The 24,954-nt window shown below is 43.2% G+C and overlaps 1 protein-coding gene across 2 annotated transcripts in view; it reads left to right on the top strand.

Annotated features, from left to right (window-relative positions):
* Ptprn2 (protein tyrosine phosphatase receptor type N2) overlaps positions 1 to 24,954 on the top strand; it is a 733,386-nt gene that overhangs the window by 201,342 nt on the left and 507,090 nt on the right. The gene's annotated exons all lie outside the window — the stretch shown is intronic.

Genomic DNA, 24,954 nt, shown 5'->3' with positions numbered 1-24,954 from the left:
TGGGAGCTGGACTTCTGTCCGAGTGAGGCCGGAATGACCTGCTCCAGGGAAGACTTTGCATGGGTGTGTGGACTCAGGTTAGCAGCCCTGACCTGTTGTGTGTGTGTGTGCAAAGATTACAGAGATCCCAGTGACTCAGAGTAAGGTACGCTGAGGCTACTGTGGCCAAGAGTGGCCTATCACAGTGGTCAGGGCAGTGGCTCATGTCTCCCTGAGAGTCAGACTTGGTTCAAGGCTTATACTGTGTTGTTTCAGGACATTCCTGCCACTGGACTGGTTTCTAGGCTTCTAAGAAGGAAAGTTTTACATTTATAATAATTAACACTTTTATAGCAATAACATGCATGTGCCATGTGTGATTTTATTGTATATGTATATAGTTTTTCAATTGAGGGGAGCCATATCATGAAATGAAGTCATGCTTCACCTAGCCTTGCATGAGAGATGCTGTGTCCTAAGAACAAGAGTTCCCCATCACACCAGGGAGCAGGGCATGGGGGACTCAGTGACCCTGGACACCGGGACAAAGCCACGCTCTCCTCAAGGCCACATATTCCTCTGGAGACTACAGTGCTCTCATTGCAACCACAGTGCTTCCTGGGAGTCATAGTTCTCCCCTGGGGGAACCAAAGTATTCTCTTATTGGTCATACCTGTGCCCTAGAGCCTTCCCGAGGCCAGACCAACTACGCTGCAAAGGGTCTGTGAGATTTGGAGGTGTTCTCCTTTTAGAAACTGCTAGAGGTACTGGGTGTGCCGGCACTCATCTAGGTTAACTCGTGGATAGGTCATTGGACCGGTGGAAATGAAGGCAAGCACCTCTTTGTGTTTTTGTATGACTCATCTGTTTGTGTTCCTTTCTCCACTGACTGCCACAAACTCCCTTAATCCTCAGTGAGGACCTGTTGCCATGGCTCCCTGTGTGGGACAACATCCATCTCCACTGACACCCTATGTCACCTAAGCTTGTCACCGTGCATGCATTAGTTGTTACTTCCTGGTCACTGGAACACATGTCAATGTCCCAAAATAATATCCTAAGGGAAAGAAAAGCGTTAGGGTCCATGAGATCAGATAATGAAGAGGCTCCACAGTGAGGTGTCTCTGATGCAGGCCCATGGCGCCACACTGATGTCCATGTCATATAGGAGCAGATAGCTCCTGCTGATTCTCCCAAGAGGAGAAAAGCTGCCCAAGCCGACTCCTGCAGTGGATGGCAAGGGGTACTGAGAAACGACACACAGCAGCTGTGCCCTTTCACCCTTTACTTCCTAAGATACATCTGTCTTGCACAAGGATACAATGGGAGCTACTCACACCTCTTTCAACTTTTTGATAATGGTAATTGCCGTGTCCCCTCTAGAAAGGTGGTTTTGCCTTTATTTTTGGAAAATAAAGTTGTTGTGGCTTCTACTGGCACTTCCTGCCAAGAAAACCCTCACATGAACATGCATCTGTCTGCTCCAGTCAGCTTCTACAAGAGTGAACATGAGAAGGGTTTATTTTGCCTTGTGGTTCCAGAAAAGTAGAGTCCTTCATGGGGTGGGGGGAAGCAATTCAACAGCCAGGGAAGCAGGAGCTGAAAACTCATATTTTCACCTGCACACAATAAGCAGATGAGGCAGGAGTGTCATGCTATAAAACTACAACACCCCCAATGCAGTGATGCAATTTCTTTAGCAAGACTCCATCTTACAATGGTTCTGTAGCCTCCCCAGACAACACCAGCAACTGGCGACCAAGTGTTCAAATGTGTGAACCTATGGTGGAGATTTCTGTTCAAACCATTGCAACCCTTCCCATTATTACCGTCTGGTTTGGAGGGTGCAGAGGTGGTACATGCTCCTCCCCCATTATTACCGTCTGGGTTGGAGGGTGCAGAGGTGGTACGTGCCCTTCCCTGTTACTGTCCTCTGGGTTGGAGGGTGCAAAGGTGGTACATGCCCCTCCCCCATTATTACCGTCTGGGTTGGAGGGTGCAGAGGTGGTACATGCCCCTCCCCCATTATTACTGCCTGGGTTGGAGGGTGCAGAGGTGGTACATGCCCCTCCCCCATTATTATCGTCTGGGTTAGAGGGTGCAGAGGTGGTACATACCCCTCCCCCATTATTACCATCTGGGTTAGAGGGTGCAGAGGTGGTACATGCCCCCCCCCCCATTATTACCATCTGGGTTGGAGGGTGCAGAGGTGGTACATGCCCTTCCCTGTTACTGCTGTCTGGGTTGGAGGGTGCATAGGTGGTACATGCCCCCCCCCCCATTATTACCATCTGGGTTGGAGGGTGCAGAGGTGGTACATGCCCCTCCCCCATTATTACCGTCTGGGTTGGAGGGTGCAGAGGTGGTACATGCCCCCTCCATTATTACCATCTGGGTTGGAGGGTGCAGAGGTGGTACATGCCCTTTCCTGTTACTGCTGTCTGGGTTGGAGGGTGCAGAGGTGACATAACCCCCTTGTCACTTTCCTCTCACTATCATCTGGGTTTGCATGATACAGTTCAGAATTGATTGTTTATTAACAATTATGTGCTGATTCCTTCAAGTTATGACGATTTTGGGAGTTCAAGACATATAATGTCATCTATCCTCCATTACAATATCACATTTAGGGTCTGTTGCCTTATGAAACCTCTGTATCTACCTATTTTTCACTATTTTCAAATAATATCATACCCCCATTATTGAGAGAAGCTCCTATTATATGAAGGAAGCCCTCAACAAGACCAAATCCTTCTTTCCTTCCTTCCTCTCTCCCTCCTTCCCTCCCTCCCTCCTTCTTTCCCTTCCTCCCTCTCCCCTCCCTCCCTCCCTCTCTCCTCCCTCCCTCTCTCCCTCCCTCCCTCCCTCTCTCCCTCCCTCCCTCCCTCCCCTCCTTTTTTTTTGAGGTCAGGTTTTCTCTGCGAAACAGCTCTGACTGTCCTGGACCTAGCTTTGTAGACCAGGCTGGCCTCGAACTCATAGAGATCCACCTGCCTCTGCCTCCTGAGTGCTGGGATTAAAGGTATGTTTCACCACCACCCAGAAAGACCAAATCTTTTGATCTTACCCCCAACCCCACAGAAGGGTTGGACCCTCAACTCAGTTCCAGCCACCCTTCCCTTCTGTGCCTCTCTTTCAACTCTACATAATCCTGTGTCATCTTCAAGTAAGTGTGCCATAAATGATTAACTCTCTCTCTCTCTCTCTCTCTCTCTCTCTCTCTCTCCCTAATCTCTTTGGAAGGTTGTCATAACTGCTTTTGGTGATGCAGCTTTTGGGGGTTAACCGTGATTATACAGACAACTTCTCACCTAGTAAACTTTGTATTACTAAATCAGACTTGGGTAGATTTATGATTGGTGCTTGTCAGAGATGGGTAGACATTTGTTCAAGTTTCCACAAGAAAAGTTAATACAACAGTTGTTGCCCAAACAGTAAAAGGACATGACCAAGGATGAGTTTGGGAGGCGCAGCACTGTTGTAACTGAAGCTCAGCTGTCTGAAAGCTAGCCCCAACGGGACCAACCTTGATGGGGCCATCCTTTTCTATGTGCTATTTGGTAAATGTCAGACACCAAGGGAGTGCAGAGACATCCTCAAAATTGCTGATGGACCAGGGAGTATATTGCAGTCTCTGAATGATGGAGGAGGGTTAACTGTCTATGTGTTACTTTCATTGGTTAATAAAGAAACTGCCTTGGCTTTTGATAGGACAACAGCTTAGATAGGTGGAGTAGACAGAACAGAATGCTGGGAGGAAGACTGCAATGAGGCAGTCGCCATGATTGTCCTCTCCGAGACAGCTGCAGGTTAGAATCCTCCTGGTATCATGGTGCTACACAGATTATTAGAAATGGGTTAGATCAATATGTAAGAGTTAGCTAATAAGAGGCTACAGATAATGGGCCAAGCAGTGTTTAAAAGAATACAGTTTCCGTGTAATTATTTTGGATAAAGCTAGCCGGGAGCCAGGTGGTGGGACATAGCCCGCTGCTCCTTTTACATTTGAAACTAGGGCATACGCAATGGGATTGTAAGGGAGGTGTGGCAGAGGTTGCATTGTCTGTGTAGGTGATAAACATGCAACTGAGGTTTGGTTTTTTTACAGAAAGAACTTCCTGAATAAGGAAGGAATTACCAAAGAAAGCCATGTGGGGACAGGGGCTTCTCTATGTTAGCTTCTGATTTTGTAGGTAAGTTGGATGAAGATGAAGATGAGATTTGTTTACTGTTGTTCTGGTGAAACATCATGACCAAAGGCAAGCTGCAGGGGAAAATGTTGATTCAACTTACACTTCTACTTTAGAGTTCACCATCAACATTAGTGTGGGAATTCAAACGGGAGGCTGTGGAGGATGGCTGCTTACTAGGTTTTTCCTAAGGGCTTGCTCAGCCTGCTTTCTTATAGAACCTAGGACTACATGCCCAGGGGTGGCCCCGCCCACAATGGGCTGAGCCCTCCCCCATAATTACTAATTAAAAAAAATACCCTACAGGTTCTCCCAGGGTCTGATCTTATTGAGGCATTTTTTTTTCAATTAAGACTCCATTCTCCAGTGACAAGTTGACATAGAAGTAGTAAGCACAAGACTGAAGCACTGGGTCACTCTTTCTTAAGGCTGGAGGGAAGGATAGAGAGGAGAATACAAAACACATCAGTGCTAAACAGCCCCTTCTGTTATCTAAAATCTTGGAGTCATGGGGAGAAGGGAGAAGATGAGGTATAAATGAGAGTGAAGGGACTGGTTATGAGAAAGGCATGTGACTGTCAGTTTGCCAGGCTGGACAGTGAACTGTGTTCTCCGGAGAGTCAAGAAGGACATTAATTCAGCAAGACCCTTGGGATGGGTGTGATCTGTCTGAGGTAGGTAGTGTTCTGGTGGGCTCGAGTGAGCAGGTGAGAACAGAAAGTGCAAGTGTAACCAAGAGCAGACAGAACGACAAAGCAACAGGTTCTCCCTGGGCCACTCGAAAGCACACGTGGCAAGATTGGTGTTGAGCTGGAGTTCCCAGAGAGAAATGAGCAGAAAGCAAAGGCTGTGCGTGTGAGCTCCTGGTAGTCCGCAGGTCCCAGCCACAGTCCATCAGAGCTGCAGAAGGTGCAGGTGATTCCTATTGTGTCTGCTACCTGCTAGAAATGGTTAGAAGTGGGTCATTTCTGAAGAACATGACCATGTGATCCAAAGTATTCCGGAAAACACATGCTTTTGCTTTTTCAGAAGGGTGTGTAGCTGTGAGAAACCGTAACACAAGGCCTCACTCTGCTTAGAGCTTGGCCTATCAGTCTTACGCATTGTCTAATACTGAAAGGTACACTTTCTTGGGAGAAATGAACATGTATTTGTTTTGATTTCGGGTGAAATTTTTATCAAGCAGCATCTTTTAAAAACTGAATTTTTATTATGTTATTTTTACCCTTGGAAGAAAATATATTTTTCCCTTTTCCTTCCTTCTTCTTCCTTCCTTCCTTCCTTCCTTCCTTCCTTCCTTCCTTCCTTCCTTCTTTCCTTCCTTCCTCTTCCTCCTTTTGTTTTTTTCTTCTTTGTTTGACGGGGGGGGGGGTTGAGATGGTTACATAGCCCTGGGTGCCCTGGAACTCACTATGTAGGCCATATTGGCCTGGAACTCACAGAGAGATGTATCTGCCTGTGAAGAATGGTGATCTTGACATTCAGAAATTCCCTCAGTCAATTCCTTAACAGGATTGGCAAAGTTACCCAAAAGTGATGACCCTCTAGAGCAACCAGAGGCCCTATTTTGAATCATGAATTGATTGGTCCCTTAGCAACAGACACAAAGTTTGGGCTTGAGTGGTTACTGGGACCTAGCATGCCTTGGTCCCTGGAATCCTCAAGAATACCAGAACGATCAGCATCAGAAAATGGGTATGGAAAAGGAGTACCGCATATCCAAAGATTAAACTTCTGGGGGTGAGCAGCTACCCTGATCTAGAACATTCTGTGTACAGGTCTCCGGGCATATGTCAGAATACAGTCCAGGAACAGAGTCATGTGATGGGAATTCTGAGTGCTTGTGAGAACACTCCAAGAAAACAAGAGTCTTGTGACCCGAGTTTCTCTAAAACATGGACTTGTTCTTGGAATGTGTTTTTGTGCTCCTCCCAGGTGTAGTGGATAGGTGTTGTAGTAGGAGGCTACTTGTTCATTTCCTGGCTGCCCAGACTCTCAGAATAATCACACAGAAACCATATTATTTGAAATACTGCTTGGCCAATGGCTTAAACGTATTTCTCACTAACTCATATCTTATATTAACCCATTTCATTAATCTGTGTTTTGCCAAGAAGCTGTGTCTTACCCCCTTAATCTGTGTATCACCACGAGACTATGGCTTACTGGGTAAAGTTATGTCCTTAATGTCTGGTGGGGCTACATGGCATCTTTTGACTCTGCCTTCTTTCTCCCAGCATTCAGTTTAGTTTTTCCCACCTAGCTCTACTCAAACCTACCACAGGCCAAGCAGCTTCTTTATTCATTAACCAATAAAAGCAACGTATAGACAGAAAGGCCTCCTATACTAGATAGCAATGAGTTTTTCTTCAGAGTCCTAATTATTGCTTGCTGTTGTTCTTCAATGAAATGTTTAAACTTACCCTTTATATGCCTCTATGGAAAAACATGTTTTTGATATGTGCAGCTTCTTCTTGTGACTGTACACAACTTGAACTCAGAAGAACTTTTTTACTGATTTTTCTTAACCCTCAGAGTGTAAATTGTCTGATGCTCTGCATAAAGTTGGCCATTGTATAAAATTTAGTCTGCCTCACTTATTGGCTGCATTCTCCCAGGTTCCATTGCCTCTAGAGCTGTCACAGAGTTGGAGACTATCCACCCAGTCCAAAGCCCTTCCAGTTGCTCAGTGCAGACAGTGGAGAGGGAGTGTTCCTGGGGACCACTAGGCCAGGGAACTTGTCACAAATACAGGAGAGAAGTGACCCCGTTCTTCATAGATAGTAAGACTATTTTGAAAAGCCCAATATGTTCTGGTTATAGGATAACCATTATAGGAGAAATCAAAGTGGGTCTGAGTTGAAGTTTTGTTCCTGTTGTCTAGCCTTCCTAGTGCTGGATGATCCTCTACAGTCTGCTGGAGAGAATTGTCACTAATGGTCCGGTCCATCTATGGATATGGTGGGCTAATGCTATCTCCATGCCTTTATGTGCTGTCTGGTGCAATAGTGCTGTTTCTAATAGGGTTCATCCCACTGCCCTCTGAATGGATTGTTCTCTATGGCCCACTCCATAGGAGTTCAATTCTACAAGCCAAGGCAACATCCCATAGCTGATGAGGTCACAGACACAGGGAAGAGACCACTGTGACTGTTAAGTAAATGTGATATAACTGTCAAATTGCATTAGAAACAATTTTTATGCCCATAGTTTATTGATACTGTCATGTTCAGTCAGGAGAGCTTCTTTGTGCAGTGGGTGGTGGTTACAAGGGAGTCTCATAGCTAATAGTCACTGTTCTTGTGGCATGATGGACTGTTGTCTTCCATGGGTTACCGTGCTATAGCAACAGTGAGTCTCAGACTCAAAATGTAGCAAGGGCACTGATTGGAAAAGAGTAGGCTCCCATAGCTTGAATTAGAAACAAATGAGGCTGAGGTCTTTGAAACCTAAGATCTCACCTGAGGAAGGAGTCTTTCCACCCTTAGCAGAAGGTGTAACTTCACTTCTAGTCCCTGCAGCGTTGCATTCTCCACCATCGCATGTGGGACTTAATCAAGCACTGTTGAACAGGCAGTTACCTTCCTCGAAAGAAATGCCAGGCAAGATAATACTGATACCCCTCAGTGCCCACTCAAGTTGTCTCTAGTCCTATAACCAGATTTAAGGCTAAGAAGAATCTTAGAGGGGAAGTAGGGTCTATAGAGAGCAGATGATTAATTGAGTTTTGACTAAAGTTTGACTCACAGTGAGAGCAATGATCCCTGAACTCATCCTGTGGTTATTTCCCTAGTCTCAGAATATATGATTGGAAAAGATATACTCAGAATGCAGAATTCCCACATTGGTTCCCTGACCCATGGAATAAGGGATATTGTGGTTGGAAAATTCAAATATGAAGGACTGGCCTGCTTTTTATTGACAAAGTTCATCAGTCACTTTCCTCTGTGTCCTGCAGAATATCTGGCAGACTCTTCTGAGAAGCAGGAATCTCTAAGGACTGTCCTGCTTTGTCTTGGCAAAACTCGATAGTCTTTTTCCCATGTCTTGCTTGTTCAATCTGTCTGTACAGCATACTGTCAGCTGTCAAGGGATAGCAGTTTTTTGCCAAAATGGCTAATTTTGCCACACTGAAAGCAAACTCCATATGGAGATTCTTCAATACCCATCATCTTATTGTGAAGTAAACTGGTGCTGCCAGTAGCATATGTGTCTTATTGTCATAAAAAACCTTATATTATTAAACATCTTAAATACCATATTTTATAAGTCTTTGAAGTGTTTGTAAGTCATCTATTTAAAATATACATATTAATCTTGAAAACATAACTAATGTGACTACAAGTTTGATTATTATAGATTAACTATTAAACTCATTTCACTTTACATTGCATTTTAAATGAGCTATGTAAGCACAATACCCCAAATAAGAGTAGAAGCATATATACAATAAAACAAAAATAATTTAAAATTTGTATCAATATACCAAAATCCATGCCAGTGCCAGAATATCTGAGATTTATAGTTGTGTATTTAGCCTATACTCCTATATTCCCATAAATGATAACAAAAGTCCACAACCAACCAAATAACCAAAGTCTACCCACCCCAATTCTTGGGAATATGGGTATCATCTTCTCTAGACTGCTTCTTGTAGTCTATGGAAGAAGGCATCTTTAGGGGAATCCCTGAGAAAATTGAGATAATGGCCAAGTCCTGAAATGACCAGCTATGACCTTTGTTGTTATATATCACCTGTCAAGATTCAGGAGGTCTTTCCCAATCAAACCTGATCCATATCAACCCCAAAGGAATCCACAGCCTCTTGTTTCCTGTGAAAACAAAAGCCAAACCTTTTCTTAAAGTTAAGACATCATTAAAACATCTAGGCTGGTTTAATTCATCAGTCTCTCTTTCAATCCCATGTGTTTTGCTTACCATCAATCAAAATCAAAATTTTCAAAGTCACTGCAACAACATACAGGATCCAGACTCCCTGCCTATTTCCCATCTCTACATGACTTATCATTTTTTATTACTTTACTTGTATCTTTAAAGACTTTATTATTTTTAAACTATTTATTTCTTTCTATGACTGTCTATACCCATTTTCTTTTAATTCTTAAGTTTATGCCATTGTTAAACATTTTTCAGGACACTTTACAGCTTTATCTCAAGGTTGTATTGATTTTGCAGTTCTGTGTTATAGCTTAGTTCAGAGGTGGAAGCCCCTTGAGCCACACAGGTAGCTATGTCTCTCCCCTAAGGATTTCTAACTGCTAGGTTCCACCCACAGAATACTCTTAGCTGCCCTAACTGCTAGACTATGCCCCTACCCTACAGAATAAAAAGCCCAATCTCTGAACATGAAATCCCTCAAATCTCCATCTGAGCTGTAATGTCTACATTTGGTGTTGTGACTCGGATAAGCTACCCTAGTGCCTGTGTTTCTCCTCTTGGTCTAAGCTGCACTGGGACCCTATCCCTCATCTCCAGTTCATCTGCAACAGACTTAGCCTTTTGGCTCACCGGTCACTCAGCACTCTATCACCAGCACCAGTTAGGCATGTTTCTCCTTTGGTCTCCTTTGGTATAAATGTTTCCCTGAGACTGAGGAAGTGACTTTGAGCATCCTGGTACCCTTCTAGAACTCTTGGAAGTGGAGGTAACCTCAGTCACCATCTTTAAGGGTATGTCTGGTCCTCTTCACCTGACCCCTTCCCCCCCACCTTAGAGCTGTAATCCTGCAATTTCCTTGGGCCCAACTGGGTTACTGTGCCCTTTCCTGGTCTATTCTACCTTCCCCCTGGAGTAGGCCCTCATGGCTTTTGTGACACCATTACTGAACTCTTTCCTGTAGATGAGACCCCCCCCCCCCCTAGAGCTTGATTTCGTTCTTGCCTTCTTACCTCTTTGGAAGCCCTGGTACCACGAGTCTTCCCACCGGCTTAGCTGGGCTAAGCCCTGGACACCCCCCCCCCGCCGTTGAATGTGGTGATGACCTCTGAATGACTTCGTCCTCACTCAGTCCTCCTTGAGCCATGGGGATGCCCATAACTGCAGACTGCAGTGACATTTTCCTTTTCTCTCATCCATGGGAATGTGTCTTCCATACCTGCTCACTCCCCCTTGGAATCTTTCATAGAAAATTTCCAACCTCTCCACCTGACACTGATCTGAAGGGCACTAAATATACTCACTTTTGCAGTAAAATTTGACTTCGATTCCCTTAGTTAATCAATCCAAAGGGCCATCTAATGGCACCTTAGATCCTAATATTTGAGACCTTTACAAATACTGTGAGTGATTGGGGAAATGGAAAGAGATTCCCCACTCGCTATTCTCAGTTACAAGCCCTGTTTGTGTAAATATCCTGTCTTTTTTGTTACCATAGATGGATCTGTAAGGTTTGTGAGACCTAGCAGCAGGAGGGGGAGAAAGCAAAGGAGGAGGCCAGCTGCAACATACACACACCCTGCACACACTCTTCTCTGGCTGGTGCTGCTCTCAGCTCCATCCTGCAGTATCTTTTGTCTGTAGCCAGAATCAAAAATTTCCTCTCTATGGCTTCTTTGTTCTCAGCTTACTAAATTCAGTTTTATAAGGAATCAGGCATCTTTGAGGTATGAATAGCATTAGACTGTTGTTTCATGTTCCACTTGAATTCAAATCTGGCTCTAGAGTTAGGGTATGGCTTCCCCCTACTCTAGACCTAAGCATTGTTTGTTTAAAGGTTTCTTCTAAAATCTCTGTCCCATATCAGGCTAGCCATCTGCTGTGTGACAGAGAAAGGACAGCAAAACAAATAAAGGGACTGACTATTCCCAACAGGGACCATTGCTACTCATCTCATACTCTTTTGGTTTTGATTTAACTCTGAAACTTTTGCTAAGATATAAATCTCATCTCAAGATTTGTAAAACCATTGTGTAATCTTCCTGTACCTCAAGATTTGTAAGCATATTGGGTCTGATTAAACCCTGTAAAATCTGTAACAAAAAGATTAATTTAAAACTTATAACATCGGTGTTCATAGTTAAAAGTCTATGCATATGCAATCTTAAAGGAAACATGTGGTTTGCTGCCACCTTAACTGCTCTCCCCCCACTGGGATGGAGATAACCATGTGGCTGACAGTCATCTTTGCTAGGGTTGGAAAGGATGGACTTCACCATGTGACCTCAGTCCATTGTGGTAAAGGTGATCATGTGACATAAGCCATCCAAGGAAAACAATTCATCCTATCTATGAGCCTAAATCAGATAATTTTGCCACTATTTCCTGTATAAGGGGCAGCGGGCCACTTTCCGCCACCCAGCTTGCGGCTAGCTTTACCCAAAATAATTACACGGAAACTGTATTCTTTTAAACACTGTTTGGCCCATTATTTATAGCCTCTTATTGGCTAACTCTTACATATTGATTCAACCCATTTTTAATAATCTGTATGCCACCATGAGCTCGTGGCTTACCGGGAAAGATTCAGCGTGTCTGACCTGGTGGCTGGCTCCATGGCATCTGCCTGACTCTGCTTCTTTCTCCCAGCATCCTGTTCTGTCTACTCGGCCTATCTAAGCTGCTGTCCTATCAAGAGTCAAGGCAGTTTCTTTATTAACCAATAAAAGTAACACATAGTCATAACACACATGACCCTCCTACATCAATTTTCATCACCCTAGCAGCCCAGTCCCTTCTCCTCCTCTCCAGCCTCTCTGGTTTCCCTTTCTCCTTTCTCAGTAATGGGCTGCCCATCTGACCAGGACCCTGAATAAAATTACAATATCCTAGGGGACATCCTTGCTAGGGATCAGTTTGTATCTTGTCCCCTGCTCAACCATCCTTAAAGAGGTAAATTATGAAAAAAATCCAAGAGGTCACTCAGGTTATACATGATAGCCCATCTCAATTTCCAGACTGCATCCGCACAAAGACCTTCTTACAGCAAACCAATCTGGATCCCGAGACCCCAGATGGAAAATAACTCTGTATGGCCCACTTCTCCCAGTTTTCCTGATGTTAGGGCCAAACTTAACTATCTAAACTAAGGATCCCCGACTTCACAGGTGTCAAGGTTATGTTGGGGTTAAGCCCCACTAAACCTCTCAGGATTCAGAAGGATAGCTATAGCAGACAAAAACCGACTAAAGATATCTGAGGGTAAATAAAATAAATTAGCTTGTGTAAGTTTTTAAAATCATGTCTCATTTCTTCTCCTATGCTCTTTCCAATGCTCTCTGGATGTTTCCCTCTTAGTGTTCTTCCTCGCTGTTCCTCTTCTTTCACTGTTCTGCCCATCCCACAAGGTTTCCAGTTTTTATACCCACAGACATAGCTAACAAGCACATACATTTTAGAGCTATCAGGATGGGCAGAAGACTGACAAGGTAGGCACCTTTGGTCTCAGAGGGGGAGGCGTGACTGTCAAGCTCCCTGGCAGTTACTGAGAGGATTAATTAAGGATCAGTGCAAAATTCTAAGAAGGTTTTATGCACTAACTACATCTCTTAAGTGTAATTATATAAGCTAGAAGTTTATGATTAATAACTGTAGAAAAACGCAGCAGTGTTGTTGCACTTTCTGAGCACCTCCACTTCTTCCAGTGGCTGGGAACACAGACTTGTGGTAACCGTAGCAACCCGCTGCCTCGGGAGGAAGACAGAAGTGCTTCATCTGCCCCAGCATCTTACTAGTTGAGTTAAAGGGAATTTCTCTGGAGACTTTGCTTCCAGCTCCACTGAGATCTGCCAGAACCCAAGTAAGAAGGAATTTCTTTCTTTGGGGCTGGTTTAGTGATCCAAACCTTTTTCTTGTATCACTAGGAATAAAGTTAAACTCCTGGGCTATGATCTTACGTTAATTGAAAGCAATGTGAAGGGTAAGTACAGAATATTTATAGCTTTTAGGTTAGAGCGAAGGCCAGTAGTTTACACCTTCCTGAGTCTGCTGCTAGAGAATTCAAGGCCACCCAGACCTGTGTATCAGTGAGAGTAGACATCCTGTCTCTCTGTTCATTACCTCCTGCTTAGGGCTGCTTTCTTGTCACTAAGTCCTGTCAATAAGGATAACTGTGGGGGACTGGCTTTATGCAGATTTGACTATTAGAACAAAGGTTTGACTGAGTGAATGCTCTCACACCAGGGCTCCATGGTGTGGGACAAGTCATCCAGTTGCCAGCACAGCAAAAGTCAGGTTTGAAGAATGAATTATACATTGATGGGATATTTTGGGATGGATCCCATTATGGAAAGGAGAAATGTCATGATTTCACAAGATTTCTACAGAACTGACAGCGACTATCCAAAAGATAAGTGTTCCTGAAGCTTTGCACATTGGGTAGCTCATTAGAGTGCACACTCCCGTGAGTCTGTTGTGCATTAGAGTGCACATTCCCATGACTCTGTTGCGCATTTGAGTGCACACTCCTGTGAGTCTTTTGCAAATTAGAGTGCACATTCCCGTGAATCTGTTGTGCATTAGAGTGCACACTCCCTTGAGTCTATTGCGCATTAGAGTGCACACTCCTGTGAGTCTGTCTAGTCAGCTGCCAGCTGTGCTTTTTCTGTAGAGTATTTGTGCTTCACATCACACAGGTCTAAGTAATGGCCTTTAAGGTATACCACAGGAGAGATGGAAAAAGCCCCTAAACAAAAACCTGATGCTAGTTAAGGCTTTTTGACTTGCCATAGTAACTTCCCAGACTCCTTGGCCTCCCCAAACCTGAGAACCTCCAGGAGGGTCACTGGGCCTGGGCCTGTCTGATCCTTCATAAACCACCCAGACCACGTCCAAGGTGGCATCAGGAAGGACAATGGGGGGTACTGACAACCCCCAAGTCCCTCATGATGTGGGACACCAAGCCCAGATGGCCCTTCAGCTGAACTACTGGACCTGACCATGGCTGATTGAGGAGGCTGGGGCTCCCTGAGTGTGACCACTGCCATCTTTCAATGGGAACCTCAGGCAGACATCCCAGCAGCAGGGTGATCTATCTTTCTCCTCATGGAAACCAGGGCCACCTATTTAGTCCAGAGAGAGCTTTAGGGACCCACATCTTCTTGTTCCCCTATGTCAGGGTAGGGTTACAGCTTTGCTAGCCTCATCAAACCTCACCAAATATATCACCCATCTAGATTCAGTATCTATTCTCTCCCCGTAGCCTCAAGGACTTAAGCTTCCTGTCTATAACCTTTTAAGAAAGAATCTTGTATGCCGTTTGGGCTGCCCAGCACATGGGCATGCTCCCTGCAGTGCCCTTCAGGGCCCCACCACGTGTGCAGTCCTCCTCACTAAGACACCTGCACTTCTCCAGCTGCTCTAACCACTGTCTCTCCCCTTCTGCTGGTGTCACCCCAGAGCTCTCTGCTTTGCTTACGTGTACACGAAAGCCACGCAGGTACACCAGGATACCTTTCCCTTCCGAGCTGTAGGTATTCATTGGGCTCCAACTGCCAGGATAGCTTTCTATCAGAGCTGTAACATTTACTGCTTGGTGCTGAAACTTGGGGCTGACTACTTTCCTAGATATTTAACATTAGTTTTCCTCTCAGTTTATCTAGCATCCCCTAAGGGTAACTCAGACCATCCTTTAACACCAGGAACAATTAGATCCACTGGACCATTATAAGTGCTGCAAAATTGGAGAGGATTAGATTCAGTAACAGCAGAGAGAGGTGGCCTGTGTCTCTTCCTCAGGGAGGAATGTTGCTTCTATGCCAACCAGTCAGGTATAGTAAAAGAAAAGATCTGACAACTCCAGATAGATCTCCGAAGACATAAGAAACGGTTTGATTCTTCTGGCTAGTGACTCGTTGACAGTCCAATATGGAATTGGATGCTACCCTCCTTAGCCCCCTTTCTTGTTTTTCTTACTCCTATTACTTTAACCCTGTCTTATAAGCTTCTTGTCTAGATTTTTTTCAACAACAGATACAAAAGATCGCTAACCAGAGTTTTAATCAATTGCAGTTACAGAATTATGGGCCTTTAGCTACGGAGCCTGAGGCCAGCAAGTCAAGGTTATTCTCTAATGGTGAAGATCAAGTTCACCCAAAGGACTTCAGTGTCCTGGTTCAACAGGACGCAGTCTAACGATAACATCACCCCCTTTCCTGTGACCTGATTATTTATCAGTAATAAACATAAAAGGGTGGAACGTAAGCCCCTCAAGGCACATGAGTGACCAGACCCTGAGGACCTCCACTGCCAGGGGCCACTCTAACTCCTCTAACTGCTGGACCCTGCCCCACCCTACAGAGCAAAAGCCCAGTCTCTGCACGTGAAATCCCACCAGTCTCCACCCTGAAAAGCTCCAACCTAAATAGTTCTACCCCATTCCCAAGACACCCTATATCCTGTTGAGTTTGCTGCTGCTTCTTGCCCAAGAAGAGGCAGCCCCCTCCTGTTTTTTACCCTCCCAATAAATCTCTTCTGTGATGTTTGTTATGTGGTGTGACCCTGTGGTGGTCCTTGGTCCCTGGCTGCCAGGATACCTTTCCATCTGAGCTGTAATTCTTACAGAAGGGATGTTGATCATCTTTCTCTTCCACAAATATTGCACTGGTCTGCACTGACATTATGCTGATTGAACTAAGTAAGCAGAAGATAGCAACCACTTTGGACTTGTTGGTAACATATGTGTGCATCAAAAGATGGGAGATACAGAGCAGCAAATTCCAAAGAAGGGAAACACACACACTAACATCACCAACAACGAAACTAAAATAACAGGAGCTAGTAATCACTGGTCATTAATATCTCTTAATATAAATGGACTCAACTTACCTATTAAAGAGACACAAGCTAACAGATGGATTTGAAAACAGAATCCATTCTTCTGCTGCATACAAGAAAAACACGTCAACCTCAAAGACGGACATCGCCAAAGAATAAAGGGTTGGGAAAAAATTTTTCAATCAAATAGACCTATTTGAAACAAGCTGGTGTAGCTATCCTAATAGCTAACAAAATAGGCTTCAAATTTAAATCAATCAAAAGAGACAAAGAAGAACATTTCATATTAGTCACAGAAAAATTCCATCCAGAGGAAATCTCAATACTGAACATGTATACCCCAAATAACAGGGCACCCTCATATCTATTAAAAAAAACTTTTAAAGCTTAAATCACACATTAAACTCCACAAACTAACAGTGGAAACTTCAGCACCCCACTCTCACCACTGGACAAGTCTCTGAGACAGAAAATGAACAGAGAAATAAGGGAACTAACAGATGATATGACTCAAATGGACTTAACAAACATCAATAGAGCATTCCATCCAAACAATAAATAAACATACCTTCTTCTCAGTGCCTCATGGAACCGTCTCAAAAACTGATCACATACTCGGTAACAAAGCAAGCCTTCACAGATACAAAAAAATGATCACCATGGCTTAAAATTAGAATTCAACAGCAGCACTGTTTCCAGAAAGTCCACAGACACATGGGAATTTAACAATGCTGACCTGAATCATCAATGGGTCAAGGAAGAAATAAAGGGAAAATTAAAGACTTTCTAAAATTCAGTGAAAATGACCACACAACATACCCAAATCTGTGGGACACAATGAAAGCAGTGTTAAGAGGAAAGTTCATAGCAATAAATGATTACATAAAGAAACTGGAAAAATCCCACAGTAGTGAATTAACAGAACATTTGAAAAGTCTAGAACTAAAAGAAGCTAACTCATGCAGGAGAACTTGATGGCAAGAAATAATCAAATTGAGAGCTGAAAGCAACAAAATAGGAACAAAGAAATAAATACAAAGAATCAATAAGACAAAGAGTTGGTTCTTCGAGAAAATTCAACAAAATAGACAAACCTTTATTAAAACTAACCAAAAGTCAGAGAGAGAATATCCAAATTAAGAAAATCAGAAATGAAAAAGGAGGACAAAGCAACAGACATGGAGGAAATCAAGAGAATCATCAGGTCATATTTTGAAACCCTGTACTCCATAAGATTGGAAAACTTAAAGGAAATGGACAGTTTTCTGGATAAATATCACTTACCAAAATTAAATCAAGACCAAATAAGCAAATTAAATAGACTTATAACTGCTAAAGAAATAGAAACAGTCATCAAAAGTTTCCAACCAAAAAAAAAACCCCAGGACCAGATGGTTTCAGTTCAGAATTCTACAAGATTTTCAAAGAACTAATACCAATACTCCTCAAATTATTCCAAGCAATAGAAACAGAAGGTACATTACCAAACTCTTTTTATGAGGCTACAATTACTCTGATACCCACACCACAGAAAGACATTACTAAGAAAAAGAATTACAGATCAATCTCACTCATGAACATTGATGTAAAAATACTCAATAAAATACTGGTAATTCAAATCCCAGAACACATCAGAAAAATCATCCACCATGATCAAGTCAGCTTCATTCCAGAGATGCAGGGATGGTTCAACATAAGAAAATCCTTCAATGTAATCCACCTTATAAACAAACTGAAAAATAAAAACCACATGATCATCTCATACATGTTGAAAAGCCTTCAATAAAATACATCACCCCTTCATAATAAAGGTCTTGGAGAGAGGAGGGATACAAGGAACATCCCTAAACATAATGAAGGCAATATACAGCAAGCCAACAGCCAACATCAAACTAAATGGAGAGAAACTCCTAACCATCCCACTGAAATCAGGAACAAGACAAGGTTGTCCACACTCTCCATATCTTTTCAATATAGTTCTTGAGGTCCTAGCTAGAGCCATAAGACAACAAAAGGAGATCAAGGGGATATAAATCAGAAAAGAAGAAGTTAAACTCTTACTCTTTGCTGGTGTTATGATAGTTTACATAAGCAACCCCCAAAATTCTACCAAGGAACTTCTACAACTCAGAAACATGTTCAGTAATGTAGTAGGATACAAGATTAACCAAAAAAGTCAGTAGTCCTTCTGTACACAGATGATAAATGGGCTGAGAAAGAAATCAGAGAACTATTACTCTATACAATAGCCACAAATAGCATACAATATCTTGGAGTAACTCTAACCAAACAAGTGTAAGACTTTTATGATAATAACTTTAATTCTTTGAAGAAAGAACTTAAAGATGACACCAGAAAATAAAAAGATCTCCCATGTTCTTGGGTAGGTAGAATTAACATAGTAAAAATGGCAATCTTACCAAAAGCAATCTACAGATTCAATGCAACACCCAGTAAAATTTCAGCAAAATTCTTCACAGACCTCAAAAAAACCCAGTACTTTTATAGAAAAATAAAACCCCAGGATAACCAAAACAATCCTGTACAATAAAGGACCTTTTAGAGGCATCACAATCCCTGACTTCAAACTCTACTACAGAGCTACAGTACTGAAAACAGCCTGGTATTGGCATAAAAATAGACAGGAGGACAAATTGAACCAAATCGAAGACCCAAATATTAATCCACACACTTATGAACACCTGATTTTTGACAAAGAAGACAAAAGTATGAAATGGAAAAAAGAAAGCATATTCAACAAATGGTGCTAATATAACTGGATATCAACATGTAGAAAATTTAAAATAGATCCACATCTATCACCATGCACAAAACTCAAGTCTTAATGGGTCAAAGACCTCAACACACTGAACCTCACAGAAGAGTAAGTTGGAAGTAAACTTGAACGCATTTGCACAGAAGACTACTTCCTTAATATAACCCTGTTTACTGAGAGAAACGATTAATAAATGGGACCTTTGGAAACTGAAAAGCTTCTGTAAAGCAAAGGACACAGTAAACAAGACAAAATAGCAGCCTACAGAATGGAAAAAGATCTTCAGTAACCCCACATCAGGCAGAAGGCTGATCTCCAAAACATACAAAGAACTCATAAAACTGGTTATCAAAAAACAAAATAATACAATATAAAAATGGGGTACAGACCTAGACAGAGAACTCTCAACAGAGGAATCTAAAATGACTGAAAGACACCCAAGGAAATGCTCAACATCCTTAGTTATCAAAAAATGCAAATCAAAACAACTCTGAGATTCCACATTACCCTTGTAAGAATGGCCAAGATCAAAAACACTGATGACAACTTATGTTGGAGAGGATGTGGGGTAAAGGGAACACTCCTGCATTGCTGGTGGGAGTGTAAACTGGTATAGCCCATTTGGATATCAGTATGGTGATTTCTCAGAAAATTTGGAAACAACCTTCCTCAAGACCCAGCAATACTACTTTTGGGTATAAACTCAAAGGCTGCTCAATCATTCCACAAGGGCATGTGCTCAACTATATTTATAGCAACATTTTTCATCATAGCCAGAACCTGGAAACAACCTAAATGCCCTTCAATTGAAGAATGGATAAGAAGAATGTGGTACATTTACATAATGGAATACTACACAGTAGAAAAAAGACATCTTGAAATTTGCAAGCAAATGGATGGATTTAGAAAACATCATATTGAGTGAGGTAACCCAGACCCAGAAAGACAAATATCATATGTATTCACTCATAAGTGCCTTTTAGATGTAAAGCAAAGAAAACCAGCCCACAAATCACAATCCCAGAGAACCTAGACAACAATGAGAACCTTAAGAGAGACATACATGGATCTAAACTACATGGGATGTAGAAAAAGACAAGATCTCCTGAGCAAATTGGGAGCATGGGGACCATGGGAGAGGGTTGAAGGGGAGGGGAGAGAAAGGGAAGGGAGAAGAGAAAAATGTACAGCTCAATAAAATCAATAAAAAAGATGAGAGATAAACCCAACCAAAGTTCAAGGGCCTTCCACTTCAGTGAAATTTCTAGGCAAACAGTAATGTGGAATATGCAGTGATATTCCTTTTAATGTGAAAGATAAATTATTGCGCCTAGCTCTTTATATCACCAGGAAGAAGTACAATCCTTAGGGGGCCTATCTGGAATGTAGGCATCACTAAGAAATAGACAGATACAGCATTACAACCCCCTTCTGGAACAACCCTGAAAGACACTGGTGAAGGGAAATCAACACATTGGAGTTATGCCACAGAGCTCCAGGCAGTACACATGGTCATACATTTGCTTGGCAGGAAAACTGGCCACATGTGTCATTGTTCACTGATTCATTTGCTGTAGCAAATGAATAGGTGAATTGGCTGGATGGACAGGGACTTGGAAAGAGCATGATTGAAAAATTGGTGAGGAAGGTATCTGGGGAAGAAGTGTGTGGCTAGGTGCTTTTGAGTGGGAAAAGGATGTGAAGTTATCTCATATAAATGCTCACCAAAATGTGAATTTAGAAGAAGGGCATTTCAATAATCAAGTAGATAGGATGACCTATTCTGTGATAGCCTCTTTATCCAGCCATCTTTGCCATTTTTCACTGGGTCCATGAATAAAGTGGCCATGGTGGCAGAGGTAGAGGTTATTCATCCATTCAACAACACGGACTTCCACTCACTGGAACTGTGAGTAACTGGCTGGCCTGGTTACAACTCCTGTTGAATAGCAGATATGCCAGCAGCAAAGATAAACAAACATTGAGTCTCCAATAAGCACCATTTACTATGGTGTCCAGAAAGTGACCTGGTCCACTGTCCTGTACCAATTCTGTCATGAAAAGAACAGTGCTTTGTCCTTGTTGAAATAGATGCTTATAATGGTTATTTATTTGTCTTTCCTGAGTGTAATGCTCCTGCCAAAGCTACCACCCTGAACTTACAGAATTCCTTATGCACGATCATGATAACATAGTATTGCTTCAGACTTTATCATGATAACACAATATTGCTGCAGTAGCTACACTCATGGACTCTCTTGGTCCTCCCATGTTTCCCACCATCCCGAAGCAGTTGATTTGCTAGAGCAGTGGGGTGTTCCTTTGAAGACAAAGTTACTGCACCAATTAGGTGACAGTACCGGGAGGACTGGGGCAGACTTATTATTAAGGGAGAATATGCTTTGAATCAGCATCTAACATATGGCACTACAGCTTCTATGTCTGTGGTTCATAGATGTAGGAATCAAAGAATAGAAACTGGAATGGTTCCACTCACAAACTCCTAATGGTCCACTAGGAAATTTTTTGCTTTCTGTTACCATGACTCTAAGTTCTACTGGCCAGAAGTTTTGGCTCTAGGCAGGGAAATGCTCCTGCCAGGAGACACAATAAACATCCTTCCAATAAACGTTCCTTCCCCCTGGCGACTCTGGACTTCTGATGCCCTTGAGTCAACAGGATGAGAAAGGAATACCAGTGTGAAGAGGAGTGATTGATCTAGAAAACCAAGGGGAAGTTGGATTGCTTCTCCATAGCGGGAAGATTGTATCTGGAGTGTATGAGATCCTTAGGGTGTCTTTTTGTTACTCTGTTTTATGATTAAAGTCAATGAGAAACTCCAACAACTCAGTCCACCAGGGAAGAAAACACGTTCGCTTTGTTTTAACATTCACGTCTATATGGGCAGACACACTGCTCTCTCCCATTAAAATTTTAAAAACTACATCTCGCTTTTGACAAGCTATTAAAATTTGGAATTTAAATGTCACTTGTTGGCAAGTAATTTTCTGTCATGAAAACAACTGGTTATTTGCTGGCAGGACTCTTCCCACGTACTGAGCTGTATGTCAAAAGCAAAAAGTGGAAAGAGAAAATTTATAAAGAAAATGTGGTGTGGTGTCATAATTTCTTAACAGAAAATGAAAAGAACTGTAAACAAAATGGAACGGAGCACACACACAACATGGGGCCCAGCACAGCTGCCTGCGGCTGCACACTGCTCCACAGAGCCCCTGCCTCCTCCATTGCCCCTTTTCCCTGCCTGATTTCCTTGTTTGAATTAGTAGTACTGGTTTCTGTTCTAGGAATTCAGAGGTGTGAACCCTCTCTGAGTCCTGCCACCCCACAATCCAGGTTGATTCTTGAGGGGTACTGTGGGGCTGGGTCAAGATGAAGTTGGTTGTGTGTCGGTGGAACGCTTCACTGTGAGCACATCCCAGTCTTCTTGGTTTCAGTTTCTGTGCAGCAAGGCTTTCCCCACAAACCAGATAGAATGTGCTGACGCCAGACCAGGAGCACAAGCTGGCTGGTAGTCAGCTGTCCGGGTGTTCAGGAGTCACACTCAGGGAGGTGAGAAGAGACTTCTTAGTCATCCTAAGAACCACCTGCTGCACACTCAGCGGGGTCTCCCGCCAGATGCAGAGCGCTAACTCATCTCCTAAGTGTATCCCAAGGATTAAAGTGGGCGTTGCCATTTTTGAATCCTCAGAAGGGCCAGTGCCCCTGCCGGCTAGAGCTCCCACGTGGTAGAGTTCAGGCTAGGCTTCAGGAAACTCCAGCAAGCTCTTCAGTAATGGAGCTCCAGCTCATCGTGGGAGTTACTCTGCTGTAGCAGAGAACTGAAGATCCAGAACCTTCTGCTGAGGCCAGTGGGAGCAGAAATGTGCTAACAAATAAGAAAATTGAAGTTGTTCTTATTCTTGTAGTGTGTGTGTGTTGGGGGGGCTGGAGAGATGGCTTAGTATCCTTATCTGTATGAGGGTGTTCGTCGGCTCAGAGAGCAGCTAGAGCAAAGAAGTGGACATGGTCTTTGGGTTTTTCATACAATTTTACTCTTGACTTGCCAGGTTTCTACCTGATACTTGGAATAAGGAAATATTGAGTTTTGCTGGATAACAATGAATATTCCCATTATTTTTATATCATATAATTTGAACATAGAATGTTTGATTCAGACTCAGAATTACAAGAAGGGCATGGTGTCTGTTTTATGCTTCAGAAATGCGTGTGTTTCATTCGCATGGAAAAAGTGGGGAGGCTACAGGAACTGACTTTGTTGGGGATTTTGTATTTTGGAGATGGGGTCTTACCGTTAGCCTTAGCTGACCTTAAACTTGGTCTGTAAATCAGGATGGCTTTAAACTCACGGCCCTCTTTTCTTTGCCTCCATAATGCTGAGTTTACAGGTGTGTACAACTGAGGTCCCTATAGGCTCATGTATTTAGTATTTGGTGCCCAGTTGGTAGAACTGATTGGGAAGGATTTAGGTGGTGTGACCTTTTTGGAGGAGATGTATCACTGGGGTGGGGAGGGCAGGCTTTGAGGTTTTAAAAGCCTCACACCACCCCCAGTCTCTGTCTCTGTCTCTCTTTCTCTGCCCACCACATCCCCTTGTGGCTGTGTCTCAAGATGTGAGCTCTCAGCTACTGCTTTGGCACTCTTCCTACCTGCCCGCCAGTTCTCGTGCTCCCCACCATGATGGTCACGGACTCTAATCCTCTGAAACTGTAAGCCCTGATAAATGCTTTTTTTTTTTTACAAGTTGCCCTGGTAACTACGATAACCATCATGCTTCACTTCAGACTCAGCTGTGTGTATCTTACTGATGACCATTTGTGAGGTGTATGGGGATATTTTTGTCTTCAGTGGATGAAAGGGGAAGAGGGTGGAGACCACACTAGTGGTTATCTCTGGGCATCTTCAGCCCAACATATCAGGTGAGCTGGGGTAGTATGGTGTGAGAAAGGCCAGGACCTGTGGGGAAGCAAGGCTGCTTTTAGGAGTTTTAATTAGGCACCTAAGTACAACCTAGACATGAGATATCAGGGTCTTGCATGTGATGCAGAAGCCATTAGGCCAGGGTAGAAACGAGAACCCCATGCCAGGCTGCTGTAGCACAACCTCTCCTGTTTGCCACTTTCTTACCAATGCTACATCACCATGAAAATGGGGCAAATGATCAGCCTGTATCTGCAATTGATACATCAGTCAGATTGCAGAATGGAAATGGGAACATGGCACAATGTCCCACACCTGAAGGACATCTGTGTTGGGGGGAATTCTGGTATATGGTCAGAAACCCTCCGAGGTTCCCAAAGCAGTCCAAGTCAGCAAGAAGCACAGCTGACTTAATGTGGCCATTACAGGACTGCTATTCCTCTGATAAGCTGGTGTTCAACCATGTTGCCTAAAGCAATATAGACAGGTGGTGTGGTTCATCTTCCCTGAGACAGAGACGGTGAGACCTCCTCTTTCCCCGAGTGGCTCCTGAAGTCCTGTTGAGTGGATTCTTCCTAAGTCCGACCAGACTGCAGGAGGTTCATCCTTAGAGTGCCTTTTACTATTGCTTCTGCACACACAGCCCATCTGAAAACACTAGCGGGGCTGTGCTCCGTCTGCTTAGCTCTTTCATGGATGCATTTTTCGTGGAATATTTTAGGGTATTAACTGGGTTTTGAAGTCAGATAAGTAGCAACCAGGAAGATTTTCACTATTGAGAAAGAAATGCAAAAAATCAATTGTTCACAGTTCCTAAAAAAATAATAGCATGAATGATTCTGAGACGTGGCTGTGCTCTAATGAGTCCTTTCAAAGTCCCTGAAGGATGGAATTCTAGGACTCAGATCCCAGAGGCCAAGCTGAAGCACAGGGAAAACTCTCAACTCAAATAGTTGAAGAGTACAGACTACAGGAGCAACACTCCATGGGAAAGAGGGAAACCGAGGCAGCAGAAGCTGACTCAGCTAGAAGCTATGGGACAGTCTGGAAGAGCTAGCCTGCCTGCTATTCAGCTGAACAAGGAAAAGACACACGATGAGGAAAAGCGTGGTGGCATGAAGAATGAGCCATGACAGCAGAATAACCAGGGTTTCTAGGCACAGAATCCTAGAAATTCGTCTGTGAGTGGATTAGATGAACACGAAGAGAGATTATTGAACTGAAAGACAAAACTAAAGAAATTACCAAAAGTACAACCTTGAAAGATGAAGAAATGGTAAATCTACAGGAGCAGATGAGAGGAATGGAAAGGCACACGCGAGATGGAGCAAAGCCTAGGGA

Source organism: Myodes glareolus, chromosome 11 (genome assembly GCF_982192425.1).
Source record: "Myodes glareolus chromosome 11, mMyoGla1.1, whole genome shotgun sequence".
NCBI classification, from domain to species: domain Eukaryota; kingdom Metazoa; phylum Chordata; class Mammalia; order Rodentia; family Cricetidae; genus Myodes; species Myodes glareolus.
Note: the sequence above shows the minus strand (reverse complement) of the source record. Positions and strands in the feature narration are given on the sequence as shown.